The following is a 5,236-nucleotide window of genomic DNA, read 5'->3' as shown; positions in this document are numbered from 1 at the left end:
AATATCATACAGAGTATTTACACTCTCCTAAAAACTGTTCTGTGCTCTGCCTATTCATTTTCCCTACTTCTGCCCCTGGAAACCACTGATCTTTTTATTGTCTCCATATTTTGCCTTTTTCCGAATTCCCTGTAGTTGGAACTGTACAGTATGTAGCCTCTTCACAATGGCTTCTTGCAGTTAGAAATATGCATTTAAGTTTTATTCATGTTTTTTTCGTGGCTTGATAGTTCATTTCTTTTTAGCACTAAATATTTCCATTGTGTGTATGTATGTACCATAGTTTACTTACCCATGCACGTACTTGGTTGCTTCCAAGTTTTGGCAATTATGAACAGAGCCTCTATAATCATCCATGTGCAGGTTTTTGTGCAGACATAAGTTTTCAAGTCCTCTGGGTAAATACCGAGGAGCAAAATTGCTAGATTATATGTTAAGAGCATACTTCGTTTTGCAAGAAATTCACCAAAATGTCTTCCACAGTGGCTGTACCATCTTGCGTTCCCACCAGCAGCATGTGAGATTTCCTGCTGCTCCACGTCTTTGCCAGTATTTGGAGTCATCAGTGTTCTGGACGTTGGCCCTTGTCATAGGTGTGCAGTGGTATCTCACTGTCATTTTAATTTGCATTTCCCTAATGACATATAATGTGGAGCATCTTTCCATATGCTTATTTGCCGTCTGTACATCTTCTGTGTAAGGTGTGTGTCAATGCCATTGACTCATTTTTTAATTGGGTTGTTTTTTTTCACTGCTGAGTTTTGAGTTCTTTACATATTTTGAATAATAGTCTAGTATCAGATGTGTCTTTTGCAAATATTTTCTCCCAGGCTGTGACTTGTCTTCTAATTCTCTTGATATTGTCTTTCACATTGTAGAAATTTTTAATTTTAATCCAACCCAACCTTCAATATTTACTTCATGGCTTGTGCCTTTGGCGTTGTATGTTTAAAAACATCACTATACCTAAGGTCATCTAGGTATTCTCCTATGTTATCTTCTAGGAGTTTTGTAATATTACATTTTATATTTTGTTTTGTTTGTTTGTTGCTGTTGTTGTTAAAGTGGGCTCCAGGCCTAGCTTGGAGGGCTTCAGAGCAGGGCTTGAACTCACGACCCTGAGATCAAGACCTGAGCTAAGGTCACAAGTCAGATGCTTAACCAAATGAGCAACCCAGGCACCCTGCATTTTACATTTAGACAGGTTATTTTTTGTGAAGGGTGCAAGGCAAGACATAGAATTTTAAGAGCTAAAGATTAACAGTATGCAACTGCACAAGCACGGTTAAGGGTCACTTGATCGGGTGGATTCAGTCACGCAGGAATTGAGAACGAGGGAATAATTGTTAAGGGAGGAGCAGAGAGCGAGGGAGAGAGAATCCCAAGCAGGCTCCATACTGTCAGCGTGGAGCCCCGCCTGGTGCTAGACCCCATGACCATGAGCTCCCACCTGAGCTGAAATCAAGAGTCAGACGCTTAATGACTGAGCCACCCAAGTGCCCCAGGGAACTAGAGAATAATTGAGTGGAGTTAATTAAGGACTCTTCCTAGAGGGGAGATGTTTGAACAAAGTTCATAATTGAAATGTTAGAAAGGAAGCTGCTGAGCTAGTTTAAATAACCTGAATTTTGCAAGCTGCAGAAAACAGTGTTTACCCTGAAAAGAAAAGAATGAAGCTTGTGAGAAAGAAGACTGGCTATTTTCTTCAAATGTGAAGATCTACTGTATGAAGTAAAAGTGGATGCCTGAGTAATACCTGCTGGGCTGGTGTTTGCCCAGCTCACTTCCCCTTCTATGTAAGTGGTTCCAATTCAAAAAATGACCACTGCAGCCACACTTTTTTTAATGTTTGTTTACTTTTTAGAGAGAGCGCAAGCGAGGGGCAGAGAGAGAGGGAGACCCAGAATCGGAAGCAGGCTCCAGGCTCTGAGCTGTCAGCACAGAACTCAATGTGGGGCTCGGACTCACGAACCACAAAATCACAACCTAAGTAAAGGTGGACACTTACCTGACTGAGCCACCCAGGCGTCCTAGACCCGTGTTTAAAGTGCTTGACCAACCCCTCTCCATGGCTCAGTTGTTTGGACCCAAGAAGGCATATCATCCAAATTGGACATTCAAATTCTCTCTTTTGGAAATTTGAGATGGTTCCAGCAGAGGAATTGAAAACCTAGCGGGTAACTGACCTGCTAAAGGGAGGTGACCTGAACTACGAAATGACTGTATAGAGCAGACAAACTGCATTAGCCTGTGAGCCAGCAAGGAACAGGCCTTTACTGTGTTAGGTCACTAAACCTTAGGGGTTTAATAGTGATTCACCTACCTTGACTAATAACAGTAACTTAGACAACATCACCTCTAAATATCCCTTCAAACTCTGAGATTCCTTAATGAAAGTAAGATTTTTTTAAAACTCTGATCAATAGATGATATGCAAGATGGGCCAAAGGCAAAAAGAAAATGGAAGCAAGATATTAGTTATAAATCTAACACAGAAACTTAGAATCTAAATGTCACTTTCATGAGAGGCTTTCCTTCACGTCTCGATCTAAATTAATTAATAAATGAATAATTTAAATAATAAATTATGTCCCTCTCCCCATTATTGTCTTTCAAAAAAATTTTTTTAATGTTTATTTAATTTTGAGACAGAGAGAGACAGAGCACGAGCAGGAAAGCGGCAGAGAGAGAGGGAGACACAGAATGTGAAGCAGGCTCCAGGCTCCGGCTGTCAGCACAGAGCCTGATGCAGGGCTTGAACCCACAAACCGTGAGATCATGACCTGAGCCAAAGTCAGAAGCTTCACCGACTGAGCCACCCAGGTGCCCCAGTTTGTCTTTCATACTCCCTAAACTTCTCTGTAATAGTACTTACTATGAATTACTGTTTGACTTGTAATTATATAGATCTGTAGGGTTATTTATTTAAAGCCCATCTGTCTCCCTGGACTGTAAGTGTCATGAGGAAAGTGACCATGTCTCTCTCAGTTAACTTTTTTACACCCAATGCCCAACACAGTAAACAGTCAAAAAAATATCTGCTGAACTAATTAAGGAATTCTCAGACTTATAATGTGAAACACTGAAGAAGTGTGACACATTGTCTGAGTCAGTATTCCACATTGAAGAAACATCAATATTTGTACAATCAAATGATTAAAGACTTGGGGAATATCAACCGTCCGGGACAGCGCACACAGCCACCAGATTGGGTCAGTCCACAAATATTAGCCCCATCCTTCATCCCCCAGGACGTGTGTCCCAAACCACCAGATGAGCTGTCTGCAACAAGGGAACGTGCAATGAAGCAGGGAAAATGGACATTTAGATACTGGCCTTCCAAGAACTAGTCTAGACAGGATATACTAGCTTGAGGAGCATCAGGCCCCTAATAGAGCAGCAGAGCCCCTCAGCAGTAACCAATATTCCACTGAAAGCCCCCGGACTAAAGGCACCTGGGTGGTGCAGTCGGTTAAGCATCTAACCCTTGATCTCGGCTCAGGTCATGATCTCCTAGTTCATGAGTTTGAGCCTCACATCAGGCTCTGTGCTGATGGTGCAGAGTCTGTTCAGGATTCTTTCCCTCTCTCTCTTTCCTTCCCCTACTTGTGTGCTTGCTCTCTCTCTCTCTCTCTCAAAATAAACAAATAAAACTTAAAAAAATGTTTTTATAAAGCCCCTGGGTCTAGGTTCTTACACTCGGTGTGCCAGCTCCTGTCTCGGCCCAACTGTTTTGCTCCAAGCCTTTGGCCAGCACATCAACCTGGGTACCCCTTATCTGTCACTAAATCACCCGCCTCCCATCTTGGCAAACATGACCCTACTCTGACTGGACACTCCTGTGCTAGTCCTACTCTCAATTAAGAGTAAGATATTCTTTCTTCAATTTCTAAACAAGTTGTCCAACTAGAAAAGGACTTCTTTCTTCCACAAGTGAGAATACATAGAGAATAAATAATAGAGAATAAATGCTCAGCAAACAATATGGGGAAAATGTTCTCTAGGGGGAAGCAGAAGAGGAAAGGAAGGGGTGCCTGAGTGGCTCAGTTGGCTAAGTGTCCGACTTCGGCTCAGGTCATGATCTCACAGTCCGTGGGTTTGAGCCCTGCATCGGGTTCTATGCTGGCAGCTCAGAGCCTGGAGCCTGTTTCAGATTCTGTGTCTTCCTCTCTCTCTCTCTCTCTGCCCCTCCCCTGCTTGTGCTCTGTCTCTCTCTGTCTCAAAAATAAATAAAACAAAAAAAATTTTTTTTAAAGAAGAGGAAAGGAAAAGGTAGTTTCAATTTTCCTAGAATATTTCTTACAAAATAGTCCTTATAAAGTATTTCCTGAAACAGGCATATCACACCCAAGCTGTAAGTGTTTTAGAAGGACAACTTATTTTTAATTTGTGGCATCGTATTATAGCCTTTCAGATTCACATTTCATAATTGTCCTTTAATCATTGTTGAAATGGAGTCTGTTTCCTCGGTATATTAACGTTGGCTTCAAAAAAGTAGGGGAGGTGAGTGGCAGCCACCACTTCTACAAAGAACAGTGTGCTGAGTAAATTGACATAAATGGTATTCAGGGAATTCTGGTATTTTCTAAATAATAACTTAAGGCTATTGAACAGAAATCACTAACCTACTGTAAGGCATCTTTTAAAATACTGTCTTCCATCTCAAATGGCTTATGAAATGAAGGTTAAAGGAGCACAAGACTGAACCTCACATCGCAAGCTAAGGACAATTAGGTAAGTTAACAGGTGTGATTTATCTCTCTCTATGGATAGCAAAATGAATTTGAAAAGTGCTTTGTAACCCAAAGAGATTGGCTCAAGTTCAAACTGCTCCTACTCGCAATGTTTCCAATGTTGATTTGCAGAGTCCCTGAGTACTACTGTTTCCTGACCAACTCTCTGCAGTTACAATTCAAAGTGGTGTGTAACCACACTTGGATACATTTGGTTATGCCATGTTAGGTATGATACATGATTTGGATATGGCCCTTGACATGTATTATTTATATAGTCCAAGATTTTGAAGTACATTCCTTAATTCTCCACTTGGTTTCATTATGACCATTGGCACCTGTAATGGATCCAATTCTTTTTTGGTTAAATTCAAAATCTCCAAGCATGAATTGAATGACATACTATGTTGACTTGTGTTACTGCACCCAGTGTCTTTATTTTTCTTTAATCTCCCTGTTCTATAAAAATTTCAGAAATAATCTCATGTTCACTCACTGGCTAG

This window comes from Suricata suricatta, chromosome 7 (genome assembly GCF_006229205.1).
Source record: "Suricata suricatta isolate VVHF042 chromosome 7, meerkat_22Aug2017_6uvM2_HiC, whole genome shotgun sequence".
In the NCBI taxonomy this organism is placed as follows: Eukaryota; Metazoa; Chordata; class Mammalia; order Carnivora; family Herpestidae; genus Suricata; species Suricata suricatta.
Note: the sequence above shows the minus strand (reverse complement) of the source record.